Source organism: Rattus norvegicus, chromosome 19, assembly GCF_021556685.1.
Source record: "Rattus norvegicus strain SHRSP/BbbUtx chromosome 19, alternate assembly SHRSP_T2T, whole genome shotgun sequence".
Taxonomy (NCBI): domain Eukaryota; kingdom Metazoa; phylum Chordata; class Mammalia; order Rodentia; family Muridae; genus Rattus; species Rattus norvegicus.
Genome location: NC_141552.1, coordinates 5,870,512 through 5,890,011, shown reverse-complemented (window position 1 = coordinate 5,890,011; position 19,500 = coordinate 5,870,512). Strand labels below are relative to the sequence as shown.

The 19,500-nt window shown below is 34.6% G+C and overlaps 1 protein-coding gene across 6 annotated transcripts in view; it reads right to left on the bottom strand.

Moving 5' to 3' along the window:
• Cdh8 (cadherin 8) overlaps positions 1 to 19,500 on the bottom strand; it is a 397,554-nt gene that overhangs the window by 86,513 nt on the left and 291,541 nt on the right. The window lies entirely within an intron of this gene.

The window sequence follows — 19,500 nt, the reverse complement described above, 5'->3', positions numbered from 1 at the left end:
TTCAGGGTTAGGCACTGCTTATCTTTTAATGAGTATTAAATGAATGTTAAATGAATGTACCTTGATTCTGACTATAGCGTGTTGTAATCTTTGATCTGTTGTAAATTACACAGAATGTGTTGAAGAGGGACAATTATTTATTTGTGTTTCTGTGGCATTGAATATTTATAAGCTAACAAAGAGAGAAACATGTTTTGGGTTTTCAATATGAACAAAAAGGCCTACAACTCATATGACAAATTTCTGTTTTTGACAATGGATTAAGGACAAACCTTTCAAACCTTCAAGTATTTTATCATTTTAAAAATATGAATGACTTCAAAGTTACAAAAGCAATGACTCCAACCAGGCTACAAATTCACAATTGCTTCCCAGCTTGCTCTTCAAATGTAAATGCAGCTTAATTGGAGTAGCATGCTCTTACATACAGAAATGCTTTGAGCATGGAGAGCTGACACTGGCCCCATAAAATTGTGCTCATGTACGTTACGGGACACAACTTTCTGAAAATCAAGATGATGCCACTAAACACCTTCCAAGTTTCGTCCTTTGTATTTTGCTGTTTAATGTCTGAAGAACTAATTTCTTCTCTTATAGAGGAAGCATGTAGCTCTCTTGTTTTAATGTAATGCAAATTTTACAAACAGTACACCACATGTCTCTAAGAGAAGAAACTGACATTTCATATTTTGTCTAGTCATCAAAACTCTGCAAAGGTTACATTTTAAATGCAAAAGGATTATATCCTTAAAGGCTTTTATTGTTTTTTTTTTTTTTTTACTTGATCGTGAGCTTAGGGTAGCTCCTGCGATGTAAAAAGGATGTTTGCAGCAATTATTCCATCCCCATCTTTGCCTCCTTTGCAGCTATTTTGACTCATTTTCTTCCCAGGGAAATTAATATTCATGAAATTATCATAAATCATATAATAGAAGTAAAGTGACATAAGTATGTGGTCTATATTCAGGCATGTTTATATTTTGTTCAGGCTTTTGTATTTTGTGATATCCAGAATCATCGGGATCATGTTTATTATGTTACTTTAGAGAATATATTTTACACTGCTCTAATATTTAAGTTTATTCTGTTTTGGTCTTTCACAGAACCATTTTTATTGCCAAATATGGAGGGCACACAGTATTTCCTGGAGCTAATTACTACCAAGCCCTCAAATGTTTCCATGTTTGTTGTATTTATTTTGAGTTTGAACAATGTTTCGAGTTTGAATCCAGATATAATTCTAAACCAATTTAATGAATTCCAAAACCCCTGATATTCACAGAATTGCACATGGAAACTACAATCCTCTCTTGGAAGCTACACAAGTTCAATTCATTATTTTATGGTTCTGTTTTATCAATGAAAAGTCCCTTTAATAAATTAATTTTCTATTTTAATTCCATGTGTCCTAACAGCAACGTACTGTTGGTTATTCGTTTTTTATAATTCTAATATATTTTACATCCAATTCTTTTATATAAATAATTACAGGAAATGTCTATTAGAAATTTTTGAATCTAATCAAATGATGCCATTCATTACTAAGTGGTCACCAAAGACTAGATAAACTGGGTCAAATAGTGACTTCCAAGTCTGTCACTATAGACTATAGAAGGTACATGAAAAAACTATCCTATTCTTACACAGTGTCTTGACCCTTTGCAGGGAACAATCAGGCAAGCTATGGTGTCAGACTCACTGACATGTATATCAGTATGGTAGTTGCTCTCTCCCCTTTGTTGTTCTATGGACACATCTTACATGCATAGATAAATACTTAAAAATGATAATTCATTATGAGGTTAATAATTTCAATTTTTCCATATGTGTATATGTGTGTTTATGTCTATGTTCAGAACAAATATCTTACACATCTTGTGTGTGTTATCTGCCACTGATTAACATTAGAAATTTTCTTTTGATTAAGTATTTTAAGGAACTGATTCTGTACAAAAAATTATAAAAGAAGAAAAGGAAGAGGAAAACCATTTCAACTGCACATACAGTGACATTAATGCAGTGGACACAGATGGTAGCCTCATCTGTCTTGAAGAAATGAATGGAAATTTCAGTTAAACTAAGTTCCGTTTCAACTACTGAATGCCTTCCTTTGTTTACTCGGTTGATTTTTTGGTCCTTCTAGGAAAAAATTAATGTGACATTTCTTTTAAAGAGACTAAGGTATTTTTTTTCACTAATACTAAGTCACTGGCCTTGGAGAATGGAGGCACTCTACCATTGAACTGAGAATACGGGTCCAATATTTATGACACAATTTCTATTTCTTTCTTTTTGTTACTTATTTATTTCCCCTTATTAGATAGTTTTTGCAGAGTCCATTTAGTCTGCAGCAAAGTCTGACCCGTGCCTGCACCTGCATTTTCAGAGGAGTTTTCCTTATAGCATACTTTCTGTCAAGGCCCATTAGAATCATTACCTTCTGAAAACATCTTAAAATCACCATCATTGTCTCCGTCTCAGATTCCTTCTGCCTATTGAACTCACAAGTAGTGCTAAACTATGTCAAGGCATTGACATGTTGTCTGTCAGTTCTAGTGTGTGCACACTTGTGGATACATTTAAGGCACAGTGAAGAAATTCAGGATGAGCTCCTCCTATGTGCTAAAGTCATAACATGTGAACGGAATCTTATTTCTGATGTGGTAGTGACAGGCTTCCAAGTTGGGTTCTAAACATGCCGTTATAATTTTCACCATTCAATCTAATACATAGTCTCTTTCCTAAAGCTAGGATATTTGTGATAAATTAGAGTGACATTAATACTCTATAATTGTATTTATACTCCACTTCTATCATAGAATCAGTCAGGTAAAATTAATTTAATTGTATATACTTTGAATTAATTCTTCAAATCACCATACAATATGCCTTTAGGTCATTTAAATTAAACATAATTGTTTTGTGAGAATTTTCTTAACATAATTTTGTTATTTATTTACTTATTCTTCATTGTTCTGTTTATATATTCAATATAGCATTATATGTGTATTGCCATAGCCAAGGCAAATATGTGATATTTAACAGGTTCATATCATGTTGGTTTATTTATTATTCCCTTAGACCTACTAATTATTCATTTAGGGAATGGCTTTTTAATTCCTTTAAATAATCATCTAATATTAGTCTTGTTTTAAAGAGGTAAGTGGTCTCTCCTATTTGGAGTCTGAAGCACATGAAAATAATACATAGAGTTCATTCTCTCCCTCAGACTAGTAGTAGGGCCCAAGAGTAGAAAATTTGTGACCAAATCAAGAAGTGTTGTTGTTTCAACTACTGTATATGGAATGAATTTTCTATATTAGACTTTATGATTTAAAATCATCAGAAACCATACTGAAAAAAATAGTCAGTAAAACAAACAAACATGAAATGATTGGTTCATCTTCCCTAAACATTCCCCAAATGTTACTTTTATCCATAATAGATGGATGCACATGATTTAAATTACAACTTAAGATTTTCAGCACAAATTTCTCACTTAAGTACTAAAGAGTCATTTTTATCCAAATTAGGGAACTGATAACAGTTCAAATTTTAAAAATATTATAGAGTAATAAATTAATTAGATACACTTCTGAGGAAATTATTCATGCCCTCTGTTTCTGGCCCCATAATGTTTGCCTTTCATCTGATACATAAACATTAAATATAAAGATATTATAATTAGAATCTTGATTATCATTCATTAAATATTCATTTTCTATACACAAGAGATAGGACAAAGAGGTCTAGAAGGAAAAGACCATCTCCAAATGGCCACGAAAGTCAGGCTAATTTTTAAAATAAGGAGTATAGAAGCAAAGACTGAAAAAGTACTTTATCTAAACAGCTTCCTGAGGTCTACTGCTAAAGGTGTAATGACTTTCTGTCACCTCTCTGTCACATAGCCTCCTCATAAATTGACCATCAGTCTTTCATTTTTATCAGCAAAGGTAAGGGAATATTGCCAAGTGTGAGTTACTTAAGAATTTGCTTCTAACTGGTTCAATGAGCTTATATGTTTGCAGGCATTGACTGCAACAAACATATTTGCCTTTGTAGCCTATTAAGAAGACAAGCGTGATTTGACCAGTTTAGAAATGCTAGTGTGGCCTAAAGAAATTCTTGATCTGTCTAGAAGGAGAAATCATGAACCATAAATTGTACTTAAAGAGACGGTGCGAAATAATAACTCATGAAAGAGAAATGGATGCCAGTAGACATGGAAACCACAAAAGAAGATGTGATAAGAACACGCGATGGAAAAGAAGGCAATTTAGGAAGTTTAAAACAAAAGTTCTGGAAATGGAGAGATCTTTGAAAACAATTTCAGAGCTGCACTTACTCTAGTGATTAAAGGCAGACATTTAGACATATATTTGGGGGGCATCTAGAATACACTGGAGACCTGGGAGGTGAGACATTCTCAGGACTTAAAGGGAAGAACCCTAGATGAAGTAAATGCCCTACAGTGGGGAGAGGGAAGTTGTAGAATCTAACTCCAGTAGAAAGACAGGGCGTCAAGTGGAGGGATGGGGTTGACACCCAGAGCCAAAATTCTGACACAGAATTATTCCTGTCTAAAAGAACTGCAGGGACAGGGAAAAGGGAGAAGAGACTTAAGGGAAGGTGGTCCAACTACAGACCCAACTTGGGATCCATCTGAAAAAAAGGCTCCAAGCACACTGATGCAATGGTATCTTCACAGATAGGAGCCTAGAATGGTTGTCCTCTGGGAGAGCCAAGAAGCAATTAACTCTGACAGATGAAGATACTTACACCCAACCAATGGACAGAAGTCAGGGAACCCTGTGGTTGAATTAGGGGAAGGTTGGAAGAAGCTGAGGAGGAGGTCAACCCCACAAGAAGACTAGCAGTCTCAACCAACTGGGACACCTGAGATCTCTCAGACAGCCAATAACCAATCAGGACCAATCAGGCAGCTGGTCTGAAGCCCCCAACACATACGCAGCTGAGGACTGCCTGACCCCGGTGAGGTGAGAGAAGATAATGCCTACCCCTGGAGAGACTTGAGGCCCCAGGGAGTGAGGAGGTCTGGTGAGGGGGGGGGCAGTGGGACTTTCTCTTGGAGACAGGAGGAAGGAATAATGAGATAAGGAACTGTGGCAGGGCTGACTAGGAGGAAAGCAATAACTAAAATGTAAAAAAATAAAAGTAATGAAAAAAATACGTTTGCCCACGGGTGCTATAATCATTTCTAAATAACAAAGGTGGCTTATCATCCCACAGTTGCTACTCAGAGTTCAAGAACTTGGTTAGAATCAGTTAACTAATGAACACTATCAAGATCTTTAAAACTTACACTGTAAATGAAAATGCAATGAAAGGAATTTTAGACAAATTGTTAGTAATGAACATAAAATATGCTGCTCATTTATTTCCTTTCCCTGTGCATTTCATAACATTACCTACTTTTAATTAATTAAACATATTTATAAATCTGCTTTTATTATTGTATATTATGTGAACACAGATGTCTTTTGTGGTATGAATATGTATATATGCATGCTGTTGTTGTTTGTTTACTTTATACGGATTGAATGTCCCTCAATTCTATTGTTGAATTTGTTAATCAAAAGTTTCAAGTCCTCTAACAATCTTAAGTATATATATGCCTGTATGTAACTTACACACTCCTTATTTCTCTGTAGTACAAAAGGAAAGAAAACAAAGTGGTGTCGGGTTTCTTACAATCTATTTTTAATTTCATAACTTCTGAGGCTCCTGAGTAAACATCTCTATATCTACTATGCAAAATAAATTTCATTAATTTTTAACCACAAAATTTTATGTTTCCTTCATTTTTAAGTTTAGTGAAAATAAATAATTGATAGTTTTCAGTGCAATTCTATTTCTTTTTTCCTTTTTTTAGACATTGGAATGATAATGGTGGGGAGCTAAAAGTTTCAGAAAATTAATGGACAGTTTTCTAACATTTGCTTTAAAGCCTCATTCAGTTCCATGTTTTCAAAAATGCTTCTAAACCATGCTAGCACAAGCAAATGCACTCACTTTATTAGGAAGATGATGAATTCCAGAAATGACATAATAGGCATTGAATGATGTGTCATATGTCATTTCTTTGATTTTTATACAAAGAATTCGAATACCAATGAAAGTTAGAAAGAAAGAGAGGCAGAGGATGGATATATAAGAAAGCCCAGTACATACAGGATATAAATATATTTTATAGCAAGATGTAAACATAGATGAAATTGGTTTATACAAATTATCATAACCTTTCAAGTCCTAAGCAGCCAGTATGCCAAAAAGAGTATTGTGTATACTATCAGCTTGCTCAAACTGACTCAAGGCAGGAATCAGCAAATCTAAAATATGTATCCTGAAGAGTATGGCAATCAAGATACTTCTATTTTTTTTCTGACTCTTACTTGTTTTCATAAACATTTTCTTCCCTATTTTGCCCTAAATGTACATATGCTTTTAATATCTTTTCAGATATTAAAGATGTTCAGTCTTCAGTCACCTGGACTGTCATCTCTGGATATGGCAATTAGAGAAGTTTTGATTGAGGGAAATAAACCCTCCGTAGATGTGGGCTGCACCGTCCTGTGGGCTAAGAATCTGGACTGAATTATATGAACCAAACGAGAAAGCAAACTCAGCGAGGAAATCACAACCTCTCCTTTTCTTTTCTCTTGACTACTCAGACATAAGAAGCTCTAAGTTCCCGTAAAGACATCTCCACCATTGACTATAATATGAATCTGAGTAATAAATTAAAAAAAATTTGCCCTTGTTAACTAGCCTCATGTAAAGCATTGGAACATAGGAAGGAGAAATTAAACATACCAGGAAAGAGGAATTGAGTTTTATATTTATCACTTACATAAAAAGTGACCAAAATTTTAGTACAGTTTAAAACCTATAAATAAAATTTAATAGAATTGAAATGGCTTAGAATATTCAAAACTCATATTTTCATTATTTATAAAAACAATCAACATTTTAATTGCATATGTACCACATTGAGATTTATTTACCTTCTATTAAATTGATGGTTTCAAACAACCATTCGAAACCTAGATGATCTTGGTTTTATGTAAGTAGGCTCATCTTTTCTGTTTTGATGGCATGCTTTTGAATTTATGATATAACCGAATTTTTAAACTTTGATTTATTTTTGTTTGGCTATTATAAGTAGCATCCTTGTTTTTGAATGTTGGTAGCAAATAAAATTATTTTTATAACAAGTAAAAATCTTGCAAATGTCATTATTATAATAGATTGCTTCTTTCTAATGCACTCAATCATGTTTTATGTGGGCACTGACGATATTCTTCTCATCCAAATTGATGGGCTCATTAAACTTCCTTTCCATGAGTCTTAGAAAGATTTCAATATTTCACGATTTTGCTTGATGTTTATTACCTGTGATTTTCGTGGCAGCAATTTATCAGATTAGGTTTTCTTTCCTTTGTTGTATGCCACTGTTATCTTGAGCTAGATTGAGTATGAATCTTTCTGTGTATCTACTGAAATTGTTTATCTCCTTTCCTTTGTTTCATGAATATTTATTTTGTTCCATTAGGGTTTTTGTTTTATTTTATAACTTAAACTCATAGTTTTTGAGTGAAGTATTACTTTTGGATATTAGTGATTATGATTTGATTTGATGATGTGCTACAATTCTACATATTAAATAAAGGCTGTTGATTTTACATCCTGTCATGGTTTGTATATAGCTTTAGGATAAAGACTAGACTGGTATAATGTATAGGATAGAAATATTCCTTCTTTTGATTTTCATATATATATATATATATATATATGCTTTAAATTTTTCTCATTCAAAACTGCAAAAGTCATGTTTTTTAAGCTTGCCCTATACCACGATCATTTGGAAAGTTATTTGCATTCATGATCTCGATGGAATTATTCTAAATGAATATAGACTGCACCATGGGTGTTTGGGTGTTACGGTTGCAGCGCACTTGAATTTCACTATCTACACATATCATTTACATGCTATTTAACATATACTATTAAGAACGCATACCATTTACATTTTTCTGAAAAGGTTTTATTTACATTATGCACAAATGTCATCATTCACAAAAGCCAACGTAAATTTCAGAATTGTGTTTTTGTCTCTCACTTCATTATTTCCTATCATATTTATTTTTACATTCCTACTGTATTTCCCTCTGTTTATTTTCAGCCTCTGTGAAATAGACCTTTAGGCATTTGACTTCCACGACATTTCCTTCCATGATATGACACAAAAAAAGGTCCTTTTCCATCAGATGATGCGTTTTTGCATCCCAAGTGGTTTGTCGTATCATCGTTTTGTTATCATTTAATTTTTTTATTAACTTGAGTAGTTCTTATATACATTTCGAGTGTTATTCCCTTTCCAGGTTTCTGGGCAAACATCCCCCTCCCCCCTCCCCTTCCTTATGGGTGTTCCCCTCCCCATCCTCCCCCCATTGTTATCTTTTAATTTTAAACATCTTAATTTACTTCTGTATTTTATTCTGTTTTCCCAAGGCTAGTCAAAAGTTGAAAGCTTAATTTCCAAAACTGAAAAATAGCATTTTGCAATTTAATTTGTCTATGTTACGAAAGTGTCTCTCCATGTGTTGGAACAGGATACATAGACCTTTTTAGAAGTATTTTGAGTAAAATGTTTTAGATACTCGTGTTAAGAATTGTCCCAAAAGGACATGCATGGTATGTACTCACTGATAAGTGGCTATTAGTCAAAAAATTCAGAATATCCACGATACAACTTCTAGGACATAGGAAGCTTAACAAGAAGGAAGGGTCAAGTGTGGATACCTGAAACCCACTTAGAGGGGAACAAAGTGATCAGGGGGAAACTGGGCAGGAGAGGGGAGGAGGTAGGATAAAAGGAGGAACAGGATCATGAATGGGGAGAAAAAGGAGGGATGTCCAGAGGGCCAGGAGAATGAATCAAAATATGCAGCAGTGGGGGTTAGGAAACAGGGAACTTTGAGAAAGTCACAGAGACCTGGAATGTGTCAGGCTACCAGGACTCGGTATGAGTGACATAAGGCACAATGTCCACTTGAGGCAGGGGGCCTCCCACCCATCTCCAAAATTGTTAACCCCAAATTTCTTCCTGTCTAAACGAAATTCAGGGGCGAAAATGGAGCAGTCTGAAAGAAAGGCCGCCCAGGGACCAGCCGAACTTGGGATCCTTCCCATGCATGCACACCGAATCCCGACACGATTACTGAAAGCGTTTTGTGCGAGCAGACAGGAGCTTGGCCTGCCTGTCCTCTGAGAGGCTCTCCCAGCAACTGACTGAGACAAATGCAGTTACTTACAGTCAACCATTGGATTGAGTCGGGGACCAACATGAGTTAGAGGAAGGACTAAAGGAGCTTAAGGGGATTCCAATCCCATAGGAAGAACAACAGTGTCACCTATTCCGGACCTTTCAGAACTCCCAGAGACTAAGCCAATGCCAAAGACCATACACGGGCTGATTCGTGGCCCCGGCATATTTGCAGTAGAGAACTGCCTCATAAGGCCTCAGTGGGAGAGGAGGTGCTTAACCCTGTGGAAACTTGATGCTCCAGGGAAGAGGGATGCTGATGGGGGTGAGGTGGGGTGAGCTGGTAGGGAACACCCTGTCAGAGATAGGGAGAGGAGGGAGGGGTGCTTGTGTGTGTGTGTGTGTGTGTGTGTGTGTGTGTGTGTGTGTGTAGTGATTCTTTATCTTTATTATTTTATTTATTTACCTTATGAAAGCTGCTCCCCTTTCCCAGTCCCACTTTCCTGAGTTCTTTCCATACTTTAGTGCCATATTTTGCACATGTAACTGAGTAAATATCATAATTTTGGTGTTTTAATATTCTCTATCAGTATATTTATCAACATCTTTCGGAAGTGTTCCTAGATTCATCTAAAATTTGAATTTTCTTGTTGCTCTCTTTGTTTCTGCCAATTCTTAATTCTGTGTATGGGGAATCCATTTGTAGGTGAACGCAATATCAATAGCATTGTTCTGCATCAGTGAGTTCAGTCCTTTGTTGTTATGAAACTTCTCCTTGAGTTATAGCAATATTTCTTTCTCCCCCGTTGACTGTTGTACTACTTTTTCCTGTTTGTCTGAATTAGTCTATGTTTTGTGTTCCGTTTAGACTTTAAGTGTACTTTTACTTAACATCCATCTCTGCATAGAACCGAGGCTTACGTATTGCTTTCTTTATAAAATCCGGCCTGACAATTTGTCTAGTAGACAAATTTATAGCAGCCTATTTATAGCAATGCAAGTGTTTACATGCTTCTGTGTAGGGATGTTTGAATTTCATATTGTGCTTCAATTTTCTAACACTTTTCACATCAGTTTTTTTTTTTTTCATAATACCCCCACTTTTGTGCAGCTGTTTCCTCCACATTGGAACATTCCTTTCTCGGAGGAGGCAGTCCAGTTTCAGAGAAGTGAGTTGGACTTAGAAAGTTCTGTGAATTCTAAAAGCTACAGGATCTTCCCTCAAGGTTGCACAAGCAGAGACATTTGCTAAAGAGATTCTCTCGGTCCAACTACTGCCTGCCAGCCATTCAAGAGGTTTCAAGATGTAGCATCTTGGCGTCCACCTAATTCAGTCTGTGGTGGGCTCTTTAGGGAGGGTGTTGCCTTTACCCATCCACGTTCTTATCAGCATACCCTCATTAATTCTTCCACAAGGAATCTCAACAAACTCACTTGTTTAGTAAGCTCTTTGTACGTTTGTTAGGTTTGTGTTGTTTTTGGTGAATCTGAGTTTTCTATGAAGAATGAACAATTTTTTTCTTCCTTTCCAGGGAAAGCCATAAAACATCTTGTATCAATTTTCCTTCTCATCAAATGGTTTTCATGACTTCATTTGCTCATTATAATTTGAAAATAAGTGTATTAATATCCTAGAAAAAATGCTAAATATAATGCAGATAGATAGAAAGAAAGATAGATAGATAGATGATAGATAGATAATAGATAGAATGATACATGATAGATTTATCTCTTGTAGAATGTTTTATAAGGCCAAACATTTTATGTGCATTGCAAGAATGTTGGCAAAGCATTAATTGTTTATGACAATTTGTTATACCCTTCCTTTTTCCGTGTCATTGTTATTATGTATGTTAATTCTACATCTAATTTACATCTAATACATGACATTCTGAAGGGAATAAACAGTGCTAAATTTAGGGCTCATTTCATTGTGCTTGCTTTTCTGTTTTTTTCCCCCATTCCTTAACCTAGCTGCTTACGAGTGTCTTTGTTATCTAACATTGTAGTTGATAGCAGCCAGAGAACTTGTTGGACATAAGCCACCATTAGAGTTATAAGAAAAAAATCATAACTATCCTTTTAACCTTAGTGCATAATAAGTTCATAATTTTCTTAAGAAAATGAAACTGTAAATTGTCCTGTCCTTGTGGACTAACTCGAAAAAGACTGCTATAAAATAGCCTAATTCTCAGTGAGTTTGAAGAACACCTGGAGAAGTGCTTTTCAGAGTCCAGGGGTCAGCATTAAGACTACATTATATTTAGTTAATGCTCTAAAAGGCCAAACCTATCTCTTGAGAATGCCCTTCCCTTTTCTCTGCTTGAAATACAGTGAATTCTATGTTCCTGAATCAATAGAATGAGATATATGCAGCATATTGATTTAAATAAACACACATAATTCAAAATAAATGATTAGCAGCGATGGCCTAGATAACTGCAGTGCAAGCCACTACCACAGCGACATGTGCACAACAACAAAATGGATACTGTTGATTTATTACCAGATGGTTATATCAAATGGATTGAATATAACTAAATGTAAACATAGATATATATATGCAGATATCTTTGTACAGCAGTTCTTCCTCCAAGCCATCTGTTTATGTATATTAAAAAGAAGCCAAAATAGAATACTGTATATCTTTGTCATGCAATGTAAAACGAAATATTGAGAAAAATATGCAAAGCTATATGTAATGGATAGTACTTTTTAATATACTCGCAGAGTCATAAGAAAATGTCTGCAGATGATGATAATGTTTGTTTAGAATGTTTGTGTTTATTTTCATAGCATGTTGGCTGTGTTTAAAACATAGATGTTAGCTGCACATACCTTACCTAGCTTCTTGAAGAAAAGTTACTCAGCTAACCTCGAACCAGCTTAGGTACCCTACAAGTTTGTAATGGTGCCAACAGAAAGGATGAGAGGCACACATCACAACCAGTTCATTTCCACATATTATGGAGACAACAGGAACATAGACCATCATCAGACTCTTCAATGTTTTTTACACAATAATGCCCAATATCTTCCAAGACCCCAAAACTGTCAAAGCTTCATTCACTTTCTGAATTCATGGAAGATGGGGTATCTCGTTAAGTGACCCACTAAACTCCTTGATTTCAAAAAGTAGGTCAAAGCAAAATAAATAAATAAATAAATAGAAAGCGATTTGTAATAAGTATTTAGCACATCAGAAAGCTTTCACTGTCCTCAGGGTGTATGTGATACTGGTTGTTGCTCACTGACCACATGTTCACCATAATGTTTTTATTTCCATAAGAATTCTATAGATTTAATACTATTATTCTTTCTTAGAAATGTTCCTACTTGGAAGACATCTTTTCTAAATTCTGTGAATTTAATGAGATATTTATTCCATATCCACGATTATATATGAGCCCATGAAAAGTAGAAATCTTCCAAATCCTCTGACTGAAGTTATTCTAGTTATATTTAAGGCGCTATGACTTTGAAATGCAGGGTAAAGTTGTAAAGGTAGGCCTGGCTTCCAAATGTCCACCTTTCCCTTAGACAGTGATGTCAACTAATGTATGAGGTACCAGATCATTTCTAGAAATTATAGTTTATCCCCGGCTCTTCTTTTAGTTTGTAATTAGTTCTGAAATTTCTTCATTTATCCACTTCCCTCCAGATCCCTACACATTGGTTTACAATTCTACAAGTATACATTTCTCTTTAGCAATTATTCAAAAAGCCTTAAAATGTGCCATGTGAACATTTATAAAAACAGATTTAGTGTTTTACAGAGTAGAAAAATAAAGTATAAAATTTAATGGCCATTCTGCATCACTTCAAGGAAGCATTTTCAGCACATCTTCTCAAAGGAAGAGGAGTCACCTTATTAGATAGTAATTTGAACCCCTGATAGTTTGTCACAGCAAAGTAAAATTGTGGGAGAACAAAAGACATATGGTAGTAACAAAGGTTTAAATGTTTTGTTAATTTTTATTAAAAGCAATTAGTGCTTTTTAATATTAAATTTGAATTTGGAAGCCATATCTAAGAATTGATTTCACAAAACAAAATCAGTAGATTTCCATCACAATTACTTGGTACACTGTAATTCCAGGTCATATAATTACAGCTCTACTCTGTTTCTCCTATAAATAGTGTGGGTATTATTTAATATATGCTTTTCTAATATTTTTCCCTTACCAACTTTTTATATAACTCTGATTGGTAGAGATATGGCCCCCACAATTCACTACCAATTATAAAACCTTCAAGTTGAATGCAGCCAGTGAGTTCACTGCATGATTTCTCATCCCTGATATTCATATTAACCTCTAATTAACTGCCTGAATGCAGCTAAGAATTTTATAATTTCAAATATTGCCTATCCAGGTATTTTTTTTCTAAACTATATGAGAATAGAAGAAAAATCCCATAGCTTTTAATTTCTTTCACATAAACTTTCATTATAATTTCTTCTCAGGAAACTGTTGGAATTTGTTCAGCACTAAAAAGATTAATTGCCTAATATATTAAGGCAATTAAACAAATCATTTCATCATCTGAATAACAATGAGTATAGTTTCAGAGCAGGAGAAAAGGCATGCCAAGAAATTAAACAAAAGAGGAAACTAACAGTGATGGATGTGCTGTTTGTGGTTAGTATTTTTGTGTCCAAATTATAAAACAAATGTGAAGAAAAAGTATGTTACTTTACTAGAGTCAGAAAATAATAAATACACATGAAGTAGTGGTATCAGAATTAAAATATGCAAAATTCTTACTTACACTCAAATCTCTTCCAGTTATGGGGGATAACAAAGTTTGAATTTTAAAGTCATACATACATCAAAAGGAAGTATTTTGTTTTTATTTTTAACTAGAAGTGTCTAAAAGGTAAATACCCTAATTTGTCAAAAATATTTTTGACTGTCTCTATTAAACTAAGAGGAGGATAGATATTTTTTAATTCAGTAAAAGAAGTATTAGCCCCTTCAAAACCATTTCCTTAAAAGAAGCAATGCCCAAAAAGAGACAACTGAAGACAATGCGATACTTATGTCACAGTATATGGAGACATAAAACTTTCATGGTGCTGTAAGAGGATACAAACGCTATTGCTAGAGAAAGTAATGGTTAATCGTATCCATCTGGGAATCCTGCAAGTCAATATCACAGCCGGCCTGGTAAGATGTGCCCACTGGTACAATACTGACACAAATGTCGTACAAATAACCCAAAATTGTTTGTTTGGATTTAAAGTCTGTTCCACAAGATGGAACCCAGACCTTGCAGTTGTCAAGGTCAAGTATCTGTGCTCAGACTGGCCACAGCCTTAAAGGGAGAACCTATTACTATTGTTCTGCTAAGGGGACACAGGGTTAACCTGACATCTACCAGCTTATAATTATACACATAATGTGTCTTTAGAACCCAATTGAAGAAGCTTCTCTTTCTGTAGAACATGAGTAACACAGTACTCAAGCTGTTTGAGTTCAGAATCTCAGTGACTCTAAAGGGCTCAGCCATATATTCATTACCCTTCCCAAGGCTCAGCGCTTATTGCAAAAGGGTACACAAGACTGCACAAGCTGCAGATTGTGGTGCAAAACTACAAAGAAACAGAGGTCTTTGAATATCATTTGATCATTTGTTAATACATATCTAGTAATGTACAATACAATATTCTAGATTACATGTTGGAGAGAAGGGGGTTTTGAACTTTATGAGATACAGTCTATGCTCTCAGTGACATTAGACTGGAAAGAGAATGAAAGCCAATTCTACTTGCTAATTATTTCGCATATTTTCCTTCTCAACTTCCTGTGACTGTTGTGATTTATTTCCCATCCAGGAGGAGTTGCAACTTCATTTGAACAATGAAGGACAAGCAATGTTTTGGAATGCAAATATGTAGCAGGTCACTTTTAGAAATGAAAAACAAAAACAAACAAATCCACAAACAACAAACCGACCAATAAAACCAAGCTTAATGTGTTAAAGTGAAGAGGTCAGGTCCTTCGAAATGTGCCCATAAATCCTGCATGAGCCGCCAGAAATCAGTCAGAAAAATACAATGTTGTTTAGATTGGTAAGTAATTCCTAGACTTTTATTTTTGAATGTTTTCTTTAAGCTTAATATAAAATGGATAGGATATATATTTATAATTGCTATTTTCAATAGACTTTTAGGCATTCTAATAAATAATTCTCCATTAAACTATATATTCATAAATATAGTTCTTAAGGATTTGGTCACACACAGAATTTTTCTTATCACTAAGAGTCATATTTAAGACAGCTTAAGTACAGATTTTATGATGTAAATATAGTTGAATTGTTAAACATCAGCTCTGACTATATATTACACATTGCAATTTTTAAGTCCAGTTAGTAGAGACAGAAGTGTGGTTATTAATGTAAAAATTGAGAAAAATAATTAGTGAATATGGACCTTTAACATGGGCAAAGGTCAAGGACTAATTTCTCAGAACCATGGGAATGGCAAAGCCTTCTTTAAGTGAGGTTCAGCCAGATGGTTTGTGTGAATGTTGATAGTGTGTGCAGAAAATACATATTTTCTCTGTTCAATCTGTTTGTAGTCTAATACGATTCCTCTTTAGAGACTTTTAGTACTGAGATGAGTTAATCAGTTTATTGTTGTTGTTGTTGTTCATTTGTATGTAAGCATCCTACCTCATTGTTAATATGTATTTAATGATTCTGAATTCTATTTCAGCTCTATGAAATAACCCCACCTCCCTGGTCAAGTAGATCTCACCTGAGTTTCCAGGTGAGGCAGCTTCTCCATTAGATGGCCCCACCCTCCTGGTGGCAGAAGCTTCTCTCTGTCTCTCTCTGTTGCTATCTCTGTCTCTCTGTCCTGGGTTCCCCCCCATAGTGTGTGTGTGTGTGTGTGTGTGTGTGTGTGTGTGTGATTACTTTATTCCTTCACTGCCATGTTATTCCAACCCTTGGAGCCCCCCAAGGACACAGCCTTGTGTAGTGACATATGCAGCTTGTAAGGAACTTACTTACAAGCATAGGGTTATGGTGACATGAGAATAAGTGCTTTTATTTCATCCTCTATGAGGTGCCTCAACGCAAAATATTCTTCTTACCTCTAACTTACACTTAGTTAGTGAAAACTATATTCAAGATGAAGACACAGAATGAGGAAGTCATACTGAATACAGAGAAGATAAACGTCTGGACCTTGGTGTAAGGACTTAATTTGCATTCTTGCTTGTTTTCATGTATTTTGTAGAAAATTCTTTAAGTTTTCAAAAACAACATGTAACTTTATTCATAAAGAGGAATTGATAAATGCTAATACATCTGTATATAAACTAAAATGTAATTAATTGATAGGCAAATATATGGATGGATAGGAGAGCATTCAGCTTATTGAATGGGTCCCATAAAGAGTGTCCCTTCCATCCTTTTGTGGAAAATAGTCTAATTTACAAACATGTCATAATGATAATATGAGGCAAGTGAAACCATTCTCATGTTAAGAAAAGTTTGTGAAAGCTAGAATACATGTTCAAGATCAATTCAGACTTGTAAAACATAGAACGTATTGACCAAAACAACGCTAATTTTATTTGTCAGTGGGTGAGCAATAATTGTAAGCTACTAATAATTTCATTGGAAACTAAGATTAGCATATCTTAAATACCCAGAAGAGAATGGAATGAACTTTGTGACTTAATCAGCACATTCAGAATCCTATGCACATGTATTCATTTACTGTATACATAGCTACACATGTATGTGTACATGTGTTTATATATCTATAATATGACATAGTTCAGTTCTATGTTACCATTTTCATTTCATCAGAAATAGTATAACAAATTATTTTTAATTTAGGCAAGAAATAAATTTTCATAAGTTATACATTCAATGCATATTTCAATATCACATGAATATGCTTATAATTTTCCTTTCATGGCAAGAGGAAATAAAAACTTAAGTTGCATGATCAATATTTCAAATTTTCAAAACAACAGTGTAAAGATATTGGCTAATGGTAGCTATTTACAAGTTGAGAGTCGATAGAAGAGATTTTTCTCATATTATTTAGCCTATTTTCATAATATATGGTCTGTCTCAGCATGAGAATTTAATCAGGATAAATATAGATATTTTGTCTCAATGAATACGATATCAACATTTTATTCCCAGTCTCACAAATGCTGACGTGTATTCATATGTGGTCCCTAACATTTGAGATGCAAGTAATATTTTTCTGTATTTTTTCTGCCACAGTTGCATCTTTAGAGCTTTCACAAGCTCTGCAAGGTTTTCCTATTGCCAAATGTTTAAGGTAAATTTGAATTCACATGTCATCATCTCCCTTTGTAAATCACTTTCGAAATCCGTGAAAATAATTTAAAGAAATTCTTCAGAGAAAAATATCATATAGAAAAGTAAAAGAAATCTCAAAGTACTATGGAAGAAAATCATTTCCATTTAGATTCTAGGAGTCTACACACACACATTCACATACAAAGATATGAATGCAGGCATTCTGATGAATCCAATACATAATTATTCAATGTGTGAATTCTCTCTTCTCCTCTCTCTTTCTACTCTCTTGCTCTCTCTTTCCTCTCTCTCTGTCTGTCTCTGTCTCTCTCCTCTCTCTCTCTCTCTCTCTCTCTCTCTCTCTCTCTCTCTCTCTCTCTCTCACACACACACACACACACACACACACCCAGTAGTTCATGCACTATGATATATGATTATCCCATGTCACTTTCCTGAGGTACATCTTCACATAGACTCCCTTCGTCAATTAGCAATTTTGTGGTGGGGACATATTTAACATAATGTGGTGGGGAACCTGTGATAACAATAATACACTTTGTTTATCTATCTTCACACATTGTTAACTCTTCATAAATGTGCCTCCATGTGTGTCCCCACACTCATCCAGATTGAGATCACATCAAGTGGTTGTAAAAAATCATACATTTTAAGATTTCAGTGAGTAAAAATATCTGGGTTTAGTTAAATTGCTTCTTCCTACCTGAGGAGGTTGGTGAACACAGACCCCAGTACCTGTCTACACTAAGTCACCTCCTTCTGCCTTGTTTCTGATGATGGACCGTGCAGACACCTGAAATTTACTGTTTGGCTCAGTTTTTAGGTCCCACTGTCATTCCTGTCAACATTCCCTTTTTCTACTATTTTCAGCAACATTTTATTGATCATCATAAATTCCTCTGCAATGGCAGTGAAAGATGTTATTAATATTGTCAATTTACAGAGAAAAAATAAGAAACTGAGTGAATTTGAGAAACATCCCTAACTCACAGGCTGGTTAGAAAGCAAAGCCTTACGTTAGATCTTCCTGTGTGCAATGAAAAGGCAAAGTAGTATCCAAAGGGGTTTGTAACGGACAGTAAGGCACACAAATATCCTCTCTCTTGGTCAATCTCACACAAAGGACCATGGGAACTAAAGAATGTTGGGTGAAGAAATGTGACTACGGCCATTCTGATGCACTAGATACCTTATTCTTTAAAGACAAGCAAACTGGTTATTTGATACCATATGGTCATCCCTGAAAATATGCATTTGAGTACCATCATATACACGGAGAAGCTTCAATTTAATGCATATATACACCAAATATATAACATATTTATATAAAATTTTAATTAATGAAATAACAGGTCATGCATTTGAAAAAGAGAAAGGAGAGACAGTTTTGAGGGAGGAAATAGAGATGGGAGAAAATGATGAAATTATGTTATCTCAAAAAATATTACTTTTAATTAAGAAGTATCATTTAAGATTTGGTAATTAATCATACTAATCTATAAATTATTTCAGTTACTTTTTATTTAAAAATGTTTTGAGAACATAAACTACATATTATTAATGGACTCCTTTTTTATTGTTAAAATTAATGACAGTTTTAAAATGTGGCTTCTAAGTTCTTGGTATGTCTACCATTAAAGTGTGGAGTATCATGTTTCTGGAATTCTCTTCATCTAGCTGTCTGTATGCATGACAGAAATGAAGCTGTACCATGTCTTTGTGTAGAGTCTTGAAAGTCACCGAACTCACATCTTGGTTCCATTTGATGAATCTCTTAGAATCTGAATAGCAACATTAGGCAATCTCCATTTTGGTTTCTTCAAAGCCATCTCATTGAGAGCCATTTCACAACACCAGTTTGCAAACTGTATGAAGGGATGACCTAAGAAATGCTAGCC